The sequence below is a fragment of the Mustela putorius genome, unplaced genomic scaffold (assembly GCF_011764305.1).
Source record: "Mustela putorius furo isolate JIRA1106 unplaced genomic scaffold, ASM1176430v1.1 tig00003863_pilon_pilon_pilon, whole genome shotgun sequence".
In the NCBI taxonomy this organism is placed as follows: Eukaryota; Metazoa; Chordata; class Mammalia; order Carnivora; family Mustelidae; genus Mustela; species Mustela putorius.
Genome location: NW_025422015.1, coordinates 3,095,018 through 3,107,835, shown reverse-complemented (window position 1 = coordinate 3,107,835; position 12,818 = coordinate 3,095,018).

Below are 12,818 nucleotides of genomic sequence, written 5' to 3'. Positions count from 1 at the left end.
GAGGGTTTTTTTGAATGCTCTACTCTGTCAAATGCTTTTTCTGCATCTATTGAAATAACTATGTGGTTTTTACCCTTTCTCTTATTGATGTGATGTAGGATGTTGATTGTTTTGCAAATACTGAACCACTCTTGCATCCTGGGAATAAATCCCACAGGAATATGGTGTATGCTTTTTTTAATGTATTGTCAAAATTGATTTGTTAGTATTTTGTTGAGAATTTTTGCATCTATATTCATGAGAGCTATTGGCCTGTAGTCTTCTTTTCTTGTGTGTCCGTGTGTCTGTGTGTGTGTGCATGTGTGTATGTGGTATATTTACATGGTTTTGTTATCAGGGTGATACTGGCCTCATAATATTTTTGGAAATTTTCCTTTCTCTTCTGTTTTTGGGAATAGTTTGAAAAGTAGAGGTATTCACGCTTCATTTTTTTAGGTTTTAATTTAAATTTCAGTTAGTTAACATGCAACATAATATTAGTTTCAGGTGTATAATTTGTTGATTCAACACTTCCATACAACATCCACTGTTTATCACAAGTGCCATCTTTAAACCCCATCCTCCATAAAAGTTTGGTAGAATTGACTGTGAAACCATCTGGTCCTGGACTTTTGTTTCTTGGGGGAGTTTTTGGATTACTGATTCAATTTCATTGCTGGTAATTGATCTGTTCAAATTGTTTATTTCTTCCTGCTTTAGCAATTGTAGGCTATGTTTCTCAGAATTTATCCATTTCATTTAAGTTGTCCAATTTCTTGGCATATGGGTTTTCATAATATTCTTTTTTTTTTTTTGGTGTTCTTTTTAATTTATTTATTTATTATTTATTTATTTATTTATTTATTTATTTTTTATTTTTTTTTATAAACATATAATACATTTTTATCCCCAGGGGTACAGGTCTGTGAATTGTCAGGTTTACACATTTCACAGTTCTCACCTTAGCACATACCTTCCCCAATGTCCATAACCCCACCCCTCTCTCCGAACCCCCCTCCCCCCAGCAACCCTCAGTTTGTTTTGTGAGATTACGAGTCACTTATGGTTTGTCTCCCTCCCAATCCCATCTTGTTTCATTTATTCTTCTCCTACCCCCTTAACCATCCATGTTGCATCTCCACTTCCTCATATCAGGGAGATCATATGATAGTTGTCTTTCTCTGCTTGACTTATTTTGCTAAGCATGATACTCTCTAGTTCCATCCATGTTGTCGCAAATGGCAAGATTTCATTTCTTTTGATGGCTGCATAGGATTCCATTGTGTATATATACCACATCTTCTTTATCCACTCATCTGTTGATGGACATCTAGGTTCTTTCCATAGTTTGACTATTGTGGACATTACTTCTATAAACATTCAAGTGCATGTGCCCCTTCAGATCACTATGCTTGTATTTTTAGGGTAAATACCCAGTATTGCTATTGCTGGGTCATAGGGTGGCTCTATTTTCAACATTTTGAGGAACCTCCATGCTGTTTTCCGAAGTGGTTGCACCAGCTTGCATTCCCACCAACAGTGTAGGAGGGTACCCCTTTCTCCACATCCTCACCAGCATCTGTCATTTCCTGACTTGTTAATTTTAGCCACTCTGACTGGTGTGAGGTGATATCTCATTGTGGTTTTGATTTGTATTTCCCTGATGCCGAGTGATATGGAGCACATTTTCATGAGTCTGTTGGCCATCTGGATGTCTTCCTTGCAGAAATGTCTGTTCATGTCCTCTGCCCATTTCTTGATTGGATTATTTGTTCTTTGGGTGTTGAGTTTGCTAAGTTCTTTATAGATTTTGGACACTAGCCCTTTATCTGATATGTCGTTTGCAAATATCTTCTCCCGTTTTGTCAGTTGTCTTTTGGTTTTGTTAACTGTTTCCTTTGCTGTGCAAAAGCTTTTGATCTTGATGAAATCCCAATAGTTCATTTTTGCTCTTGCTTCCCTTGCCTTTGGCGATGTTCCTAGGAAGATGTTGCTGTGGCTGAGGTCGAAGAGGTTGCTGCCTGTGTTCTCCTCAAGGATTTTGATGGATTCCTTTCTCACATTGAGGTCCTTCATCCATTTTGAGTCTATTTTTGTGTGTGGTGTAAGGAAGTGGTCCAATTTCATTTTTCTGCATGTGGCTGTCCAATTTTCCCAACACCATTTGTTGAAGAGGCTGTCTTTTTTCCATTGGACATTCTTTCCTGCTTTGTCAAAGATTAGTTGACCATAGAGTTGAGGGTCTATTTCTGGGCTCTCTATTCTGTTCCATTGATCAGTGTGTCTGTTTTTGTGCCAGTACCATGCTGTCTTGATGATGACAGCTTTGTAATAGAGCCTGAAGTCCGGAATTGTGATGCCACCAACCTTGGCTTTCTTTTTCAATATTCCTTTAGCTATTTGAGGTCTTTTCTGGTTCCATATAAATTTTAGGATTATTTGTTCCATTTCTTTGAAAAAAATGGATGGTATTTTGATAGGAATTGCATTAAATGTGTAGATTGCTTTAGGTAGCATATACATTTTCACAATATTTATTCTTCCAATCCAGGAGCATGGAACATTTTTCCATTTCTTTGTGTCTTCCTCAATTTCTTTCGTGAGTACTTTATAGTTTTCTGAGTATAGACAATCTGGAAGAAATGGATACATTCCTAGAGACATATACACTGCCACAACTGAACCAGGAAGAAATAGAAAACCTGAACAGACCCATATTCAGTAAGGAGATTGAAACAGTTGTCAAAAATCTCCAAACAAACAAAAGGCCAGGGCCAGATGGCTTCCCATGGGAATTCTACCAAACATTTAAAGAAGGATTAATTACTATTCTTCTGAAACTATTCCAAAAAATAGAAATGGAAGAAAAACTTCCAAACTCACTTTATGAGGCCAGCATCACCTTGATCCCAAAACCAGACAAGGATCCCACCGAAAAAGAGAATTACAGACCAATATCCTTGATGAACACAGATGTGAAAATTCTCACCAAAATACTAGCCAATAGGATTCAACAGTACATTCAAAGGATTGTTCACCGTGACCAAGTGGGATTTATTCCAGGGCTGCAAGGTTGGTTCAACATCCGCAAATCAATCAATGTGATACAACACATCAATAAAAGAAAGAACAAGAACCATATGATACTCTCAATAGATGCTGAAAAAGCATTTGACAAAGTACAGCATCCCTTCCTGATCAAAACTCTTCAGAGTGTAGGGATAGAGAGCACATACCTCAATATTATCAAAGCCATCTATGAAAAACCCACCGCAAATATCATTTTCAATGGAGAAAAACTGAAAGCTTTTCCACTAAGGTCAGGAACATGGTAGGGATGTCCATTATAACCACTGCTATTCAACATAGTACTAGAGGTCCTAGCCTCAACAATCAGACAAAAAAAAAAAAAAAAAGGAAATTAAAGGCATCCAAATTGGCAAAGAAGAAGTCAAACTATCACTCTTCACAGATGATATGATACTGTATGTGAAAAACACAAAAGACTCCACTCCAAAACTGCTAGAACTTTTATGGGAATTCAGTAAAATGTCAGGTTATAAAATCAATGCACAGAAATCAGTTGCATTTCTTTACACCAACAACAAGACAGAAGAAAGAGAAATTAAGGAGTCAATCCCATTTGCAACTGCACCCAAAACTATAAGATACCTAGGAATAAACCTAACCAAAGAGGCTAAGAATCTATACTCAGAAAACTATAGGGTTTTCATAATATTCTATCAGAATTGTTTGTATTTTTGTGGTGTTGTTATTTCTCCTCCTAGTGACATTGTTTATTTTTTCTCTCTCTTTCTCTCTTTCTCTCAATGAATCTGGCTAGAGTTTATTAATTTTGTTGATCTCAAAGAACCAGCCTTTGGTTTTACTATTGTTTTCTGTTTGTTTTTTGTTTGTTTTATTTCCTATATCATTTATTTCTGCTCTAATCTTTATTATTTCATTCCTTTTGCTAAGTTTGGATTGTATTTATTCTTTTCTAACCCCTTTCGGTGTAAGGTTAGATTGTTTATTTGAGATTTTTTCTTTCTCCTTAGAGGTAGGTCTGTGTCAATCTAAGTTTTTCTCTCAAAATCATTTTTGTTGTGTTTCAAAGATTTTGGACCATTGTGTTTTTGTTTTCATTTGTTTCCATGTAATTGTTTATCTCTTGTTGAATTTCTTGGGAGACCCATTCATTGGTTAGTAGCATGTTGTTCAACCTCCATGTATTTGTGCTCTTTTCAGATTTTTCTTCTTGTGATTGATTTCTAGTTTTACAGTATTGTGGTTAGAAGAAACACTTGGTATGACTTCACTCTTTTTGAATTTGTTGAGACTTTTGTTGTGGGCTAATAAGTGACCTAGTCTGAAAAATGCTCCATGTATACTTGAAGAGAATGTGTATTCTGCTGTTTTAGGATGGAATGTTCTGAATATGTCTGTTAAATCCATCTAGTCCAGTGTGTCATTCAAAGCCACTGTTTCCATGTTGATTTTCTGTTTATATAATCTATCCATCAATGAAATTGGGATGTTAAAGTCCCCTACTATTACTGTATTACTATTGATTATTTCTCTTGTTTGCTATTAACTGTTTTATGTATTTGGGTGCTCCCATGTTGGGTGCATAAATGTTTATAATTGTTCTATCTTCTTGTTCCCTTTATGATTATATAGTGTACTTCTTTGTATCTTCTTATAATCTTTGGTTTGTTTTTTTTTTTAAGATTTTATTTATTCATTTGAGAGACAGAAAGCATGAACAGAGGGGAGAGTCAGAGGGAGAAGGAGTAGCAGACTCTCCACTGAGCAGTGAGTCCAACATGGGGCCCCATCCCTGGACCTGGAGATCATGACCTGAGCCAAAAGCAAATACTTAACCATTTGAGCCACCCAGGTGCCTCACAGTCTTTGTTTTAAAGTCTATTTTGTTTGATATAAGTGTTGCTACCTCAGCTTTTTTTGGCATCCATTTGCATGATAAACGTTTCTCCATCCCCTCCAATCTGTAGGTATCTTTCAGTCTGAAATGGGTCTCTTGCAGGCAGCATATAGATGGTTTTTCGTTTATTATCCACTCCAGCACTTATCCAATGTCTTTCGATTGGAGCATTTAGTACATTTACATTCAAATTAATTATTGATAGATATATATTTATTGACATTTTGTTACTTGTTTTATGGTTATTTATACAGATTTTCTCTGATCTTTCTTCGCTTGCTCTCTTTCATGGTTTATTGTCTTTCATTAGTGATATACTTGGACTCCTTTCTCTTTATTCTTTACGTATGTGTTACTGGTTTTTGATCTATGCTTAACATTAGGTTTGTTTACATCTTCTGCATAAAGCCGTCTATGTTAAGTTGACAGTCACTTTAGTTTGAACCCATTCTTTATTCCTCTCTTTCCCACATTTTAAGTATATGGTGTAATATTTTGCATCCTTTTATTAATCCTTTGACTTATTTGTACGGAAATACTCACTTTTACTGCATTTGTGTTTTTTACTTTTCATATTATCATTTATGGTCTTTCCTTTCCATCCAAAAAGGTCCCCTTTAATATTTATTGTAGGGCTGATTTAGTGGTCATGAGCTCCCTTAGTTTTTGTTTGTCTGGGTAACTATTTATCTCCCCTTCTATTCTGAATTATGGCCTTCCTGGATAGAGTATTCTTGGCTGCAGATGTTTCCCTTTTAATATTTTGAGTATGTCATGCCACCCTCTTTCTGGCCTGCAAATTTCTGCTGAAAAATCTGCTGATAGCCTTACGGGGTTGCCCTTTGTATGTAACCATCTTCTTTTCTCTTGCTGCTTTAAAAATTTTTTTCTTTATCGCTACTTTTTGCCATTTTATTGTGTGGCACTCCTTGGTTGAATTTTGGGGGAGATTTCTGTGCCTACTGGATCTAGATATCTCTTTCTTTCCCCAGATCAGGAAGTTTTCAGCTATTATTTCTTCAAGTCAATTTTCTGTGCCCTTTTCTCTCTCTTCTTCTGAGAGCCTTATAATGCAAATGTTACTATTTGATGGAGTCACTGAATTCCCAAAGACTGTTCTTAACTTTTATAATTTCCTTTCCTTTCCTTTTCTCAGCTTAGTTATTTTCCATTACTCTGTCTCTAAGTCATTAATTTGTTCTTCGCTCCCTCTAGCCTGCTATCTATTCCATCAAGTGTACTTTTTATCCATTTATTAGTTCTTGATCTCTGATTGGTTCTTTTTTATCTCTGTGTTGAGTTTTACTGATGTCTCCCACTTTTTTCTTAAGTCTTTATGATCATTACTTTTAATTCTCTGTCAAGCATATTACTTATATTCATTTCACTTAGGGCTCTTCCTGTGGTTTGGCCCTGTTTTTTCATTTGGGACATACATTTCTATCTCCTCATTTTCTTCTAATTATGTCTGCTTTGTGTGTTAGGAAAGTCAGCTACTTCTCTTGCTCTTAATAATAACAGCCTTATAAGAAGAGGTCCTGTAGTGTACTCCAGTTCAGTGTCCTCTGTTCCCCAGGGCCTGGCACTTCAGAGAGTGCAAATATAACTTTATATTTTTTCATATACATATACTGTGGTATTCTGTTTGTACTTACGGTCCCAGTTCTCTCTCTGACATTGTGTGGGGTGTTGTACTTTAGCCCTTGACCCTGAGCTTGTTCATGTGACCCACTTTGTCCAGAAACTAGATTATCATTAATCTAGCATTATCTCTGGTTGGTATATACCAACCAGAGACTTAGAAAACCCTTGAGTATATCTCCTAGCTTTGCCCTAGCATTTCCATTCTTGCACCTCTTTTATAAACACAAGACCACACCTGGGATACTCTTTTATTGGATAAGACATGTGTGGAATGGTTGCATCTTCCTTCATCCTATCTGAAGCATTCCAGGCCCAATAGTGCAATTAATACACAGTTGACTGAAATACATGAGTGAATCCAGCTAAGATCAGCAGAACATGCCAGCCAATAGCTTATTGATTCATACACACACTCACACACACACATTTGGTTACCTCAACAGAACTATAAATTCATACTTCTTAGTTTCTACCGTAGCATTATAGACTCTGAGCATAGTTAAAAGTTTTTTTTTTAATATTGATTGATGGATGGATTATACAGTATGTTAACTAAAATTTTTAATGTATTCAAGTGCTCTAATAGTGATTTTTTTTTAAATCTCAGGACTGTTTTTCACTTTCAAATATTATTGAGAAGCTCAAAAAGCTATTGTTTGTGTATATCTATCTATATCTATTATATAAAAATTTAAAACTGAGACATATTTAAAGTGCAAGCATAACAAGGACACATTGCTTTAGTCATCAAAGAAATGGCTCACGAGTCATGTGGCTTCTGGGAAGGCACACTATAGATTCTTGAGAGAAAGAGAGTGGAAAATTCAAATGAGTTAAAATTTGCAAAGGACTTAAAAACACTACCTAACAAATAGTAAATTATATTTGATGTCAACTAAATAATAATATGGCATAGCCTGTATTTATTTCCTGAATATCACTACTGTGTAGTCTTTATAATTATCAAGCATGAGATAATTTACAATAATATGTCATCTGAGGAAGATATTTAAGTTTCAAATAGGAACTATTACAGTAACTACATTTCTGTATAATGAAGGATTCTTTCGAACACCAATTTAATTAGGATGTTATTTTTCTCACCAAAAAGCAAATCAGTTAAAAAGTCCCTATACTTCAGAGACAAAACACAAAGGCAGTTGAGTGAAAAATACAGATATTTCTCAAAGCCACAGCATGACACGAATAAAGAAATAAGCTTTCAGTTATAATAATTGATTAGTGGCCTGCATTTTGCAGATTATGTGGAGGGATACATATCCTGTTGGTTCCCACTCAATATCCATTATTCTGTTCTCCCTTAATTATAAAATCCTAGTTTAATTCAGAGTGGCAGTGTTCTGTTTTTTAATTGTCTGCTGCTTGAGATATGGATGTGAAGACCAGAGCCCCCAAAGCCATCTCAGACCACAAGGAAATCTGAAACATGGAAGCTAGACACTGAGAATGAAGAGGATGGCATAGAAACTTGTATTCCTGATGAAAATCAAGAATCACCAGATATTAGTGAATTGCTTTCCTACAGACTTCTTTTACGTGAGAGAGAAAAAACCTTCTAACTTGCTTCAACTACTCTATGAGATATTCTCTTAGTCATTTAGGTACAGCCAACTTAATCTTAAACAGATATAACAGATAAGCGAAAATAAATTGTTTTGAAACTGAACTCTAAAAAATCATAGAATTAAAAACTGGTAATTTTAAAAGAAAATGGTAAAACAAACATTTGATTGATTTCAATTCATATTAATTAGGAATTAATAGCAGAACTTCACTGTATATCATTTGGAGTAAAGTGTATGTAAGAACTATGCTTTATATTACCACAGATAATATGTATTTGTCATTTCATAATTCAGTTTCAGTTAGTCTAAATGAAAAGGTCTGGACTGAACAAAAAGGCAAAGGAAGGGCAAACATGTCTTTGCTTTGGCTATGACATACATCTTTACTGGCCCTCAGACATCAGCTCCTCTGATCCTCAGGCCTTTGGACTTGGACTGAATTATATCACCAGCTTTCTTAGTTCTCCAGCTTGCAGATGGCAGATTATGGGATTCTCAACCTCCAAAATCAGGTGATCTAATTCCTACAACAAATCTGCTTACAAAGAGAGAGAGAGGAAATAAAGCAATAGAGAGAGAGGTATACATATAGGTATCACTTTAATTCTGTTTCTCTGAAGTACCTTGATTAATGCAACAGCAATAAAAACTATTTATTTACATTGCTCTTCCATTTTGTTATTTCTATTTTTTTAAAGATTATCTTAGAGAGAGTGTAAGGGCAAGTGAGGACAGGGGTGGGAGGTGGGGAGAGAGAATCTTCAAGTAAACTCTCTGATGAGCATGGAGCTGACTCATGGTGCAATCACAGGACCCTGAGATCATGACCTGAGCTGGATGCTTAACCAAATGAGCCACCCAGCCCCCTCCCATTTTGTTAATTCTAAAGGCAATTTGTCAAAGCTGTGAAATAATTTTTTTTAAATGGGAAAACAAATATACCCCAAAACATTTTATTTATAAATATACTCCAAAATACACCCCAAAATATTTTATTTGTAGTTTCCCAGTGAATTATATTCATAATATATGGAGGTAGAGAAAAATATTTGAGGGGAAAAATGCAGTCTAAAGCTTAGGGGAAAAGGCCAACCTATTGAGTAGATTTAGCAGGCACAAAGACATGAAATTTCTATATATTTCTTTTTCAATCCATCTTAAATTTTTTCATCCTTTAATTTTCTTATCTGAAAGATGCAAGCAATATTACAAGCTAGCTCTCTCTTGCTCCATCTGAAGGATACTTGATTAGATACGAGAATGTTTGAGCTCAGTTCATAGACATTTGCACTGAGTAGAAATCTTAGCTGATTTTCTGAGAACAGCCTTTACAGAAAGTGGCATAAAGAAAAATATTATATTGAGTAGGCTTTAGGTAAATTAATTCTCAAAAGAAGTCCTCCAAATTATTAAATCATGAAATTTCAAAACCTCTAGGATTTAAAATAATCCACAATTATTCATCTGAAAAGTAGGTTCATGAAGAGTTTTGCTTTGAGGAGACATGTAGGGAAAATAATTCTCAGTTTATAACTCACGGCTTTACTCAGCGAAGAGAAAGGTTATATCGTACAAACAAAGCAAGCCATGAAATGTTCTCAGAGAAAATACATGATTCCAAGTGTTTAGGGGAAAAATATATTGTTAATATTTCTTGTTATCGAGGAAATCCTCACTGTTTCCTTTTTACCCAATCCCTCTAAACTTCCATATTTGTTTACATATTAACATATAAGAACAATAAAGAAATGGCTATAAAGTTGTCAAAAGATCAAGGGGGCTAGAGATGATATCATAATGGATATCATTATGTGAATTAAACTACGATTTTATAAGTGAATAATATTGACATAACCATATAAAGTTGCAATTATTTACCCATTATAAAGATGAGTAAACCAAGACTTCCTGGCATTAGGTAACCTGGCTTTCACCACACTTCAATTACTTTGAAACTAGATTTCCAGGAATCCAAATATTGCTCTCTCTAAAATGCCACATACAAAGCCTTTTGGGTTTTTCCCCTGAACAACAGTGGAGCAAGAGTGTCCCCTGAGATAAAGAAAACACTATTTATAAACACAATATGATGGATGGCATAATGTAAGTACAAATGTAATAAAACATAAGCATAAACAGGAAGAGAGTATAATAACAAACTGCTGGATTACAGGTAGTGAGTCAAGGAAGACTTAATACTGAAGACAACACCTGAATAATGTCTTAAAGTGCCAATTGTGAGAGGTCCAAAATGGGAGCTACTCCAGACCACTACAACTATGAATGAAAGAGGTAAAAAATAATAAATAATATTTGCATAGAACTCTCCCAATGCAAATCATAAATGCTTTATATATACTAATTCATTTAGTTCTCAGCATAACCACATAAGATGGATACTATAACTATCCTCATTATAAAGGAAAAACGGAGCTACAGAGAAAGAAAATAATTTGCCTTAAATCACACAGCTGGAAATAAACAGAGCTAGGAATTGAAACTTGGGTATCTGTGTGCTAAAGTCGAACTCTTTACCCTTCCCAGTAGCAAACACAAAATTTCCTTAGGATTGAAAAACAATAGTTGGTAGAGTATAGAATGAATAAAAAAATGAGAAGACTAAAAAGTTAGATGGGGGGTAGAGGATGACAGCCTTGAATGTCATTCTAAGGAGCTTAGTTTTCATTCTGTAAGCAGCGTGTTAAGTTCTCTGAAAGGTATCATTTCAGAACAGTGTTTAAAATTTTTTCTCAAATTGTTCTGTAAGAAAACACACTGCAAGCTAAAATACAGCAGCCAAAGTCTCAGGAAAATCATTGGAAAGTTTCTTTGATAGTTCCATGAAAAATTGAGGGCTGGAGCCTATCTCGGTTGGAAGGAAATGATGTTATAAAACAAGAAGCTTCATAGTCAAGACTTCTCACTGAAGTTGCATATTCCTTTGGGATCTGCAAAAGTACTCGATAGAAGAAAATAATCTTGTCAGCATTTTCTACAGCATCCTACTTTTATTGTTGTCAAACCAATTCTGGAACTATCACAATTTCAGTGAAGGTTTTCAGAATGAAGTAAAAAAATAATAATCTCCGCTAATAAAATCAGAAAAAGACCTAACTCAGGGAGCCTGGGTGGCTCAATAGGTTTAGCATCAGACTCTTGCTTTTGGCTTAGGTCATGATCACATTGTTGGGGATCAAACCGCACATGGGGCTCCATGTCCCATGCCCACTGATGTGGAGTCTGCTTCAGATTCTCTTTCCCTTCCCATTTCCTCTTCTCCCTGCTCACTCACAAGTGATTTCTTTCTCTCAGATAAATAACTAAAATCTTTTTAAAAAAGAAGAAAGAAAGAAAGAAAAGGACCGAACTCTAATCGTATAGTTGGCTTTTCTCATGAGAAAGAGCACAAGTATAGTAAGATGACCTAAAAATTGTTTTAAGGTTTGAATGAAGTACTATATGGAAAGTGCTTAATTTTTTTTTAATTTTTTATTTTTTATAAACATATATTTTTATCCCCAGGGAGACAGGTCTGTGAATCACCAGGTTTACACACTTCACAGCACTCACCAAAGCACATACCCTCCCCAATGTCCATAATCCCACCCCCTTCTCCCAACCCCCCTCCCCCCAGCAACCCTCAGTTTGTTTTGTGAGATTAAGAGTCACTTATGGATTGTCTCCCTCCCAATTCCATCTTGTTTCATTGATTCTTCTTCTACCCACTTAAGCCCCCATGTTGCATCACCACTTCCTCATATCAGGGAGATCATATGATAGTTGTCTTTCTCTGCTTGACTTATTTCGCTAAGCATGATATGCTCTAGTTCCATCCATGTTGTTGCAAATGGCAAGATTTCATTTCTTTTGATGGCTGCATAGTATCCCATTGTGTATATATACCACATCTTCTTGATCCATTCATCTGTTGATGGACATCTAGGTTCTTTCCATAGTTTGGCTATTGTGGACATTGCTGCTATAAACATTCGGGTGCACATGCCCCTTTGGATAACTATGTTTGTGCTTATTATAGGGCCTGGCACACAACAGACACTTAAAAATAGTACCTGCCATATCATCACTATTATTAATAGACCTTCACCAACATCCTATTTCTTCAGCCCTAACTCTTCCCTAAGGAGTTCTGTATACTCATCAGTCACTGCAGAGAAAGGTTGCCAAGAGACTTCAAAGTCATCATAGCACTTCTTATTATTTTTTTAAGAATTATTTATTTAAAGAGATAGAGAGTGTGGGGTGAGAGGAAGACAGAGAGGAAGAGAGAGGGAGAGAATTCTGAAGCATACTCCCTACTGAACACAGAGCCAGATGATGGGCTTGATCCCACAACCCTGAGATTCTGACCTGTGCTGAAACCAAGAGTCAGAGGTTCAATGGACTAAGCCACCCAGGCACCCCAGCATGCCAATTCTTTAAGTGCTTCAAGTGTTTCTGTTGTTTCTTTTACCAGAAAATAAGGCAGTTGTTCAACCATATGATCCAGAATATGGAAGGTACTCAACAAATGTACATCCTCAAAATGATAAGCAAAGATGTATCCCTTCTTCCACTCATCTGCAAGTTTAAAAGGTAGAAAAAAGAAGGGGAAAAGAAACAAAGGAGAATCCTGAAAAAAAAAATTTATTTCAAAAAGAGAAAAA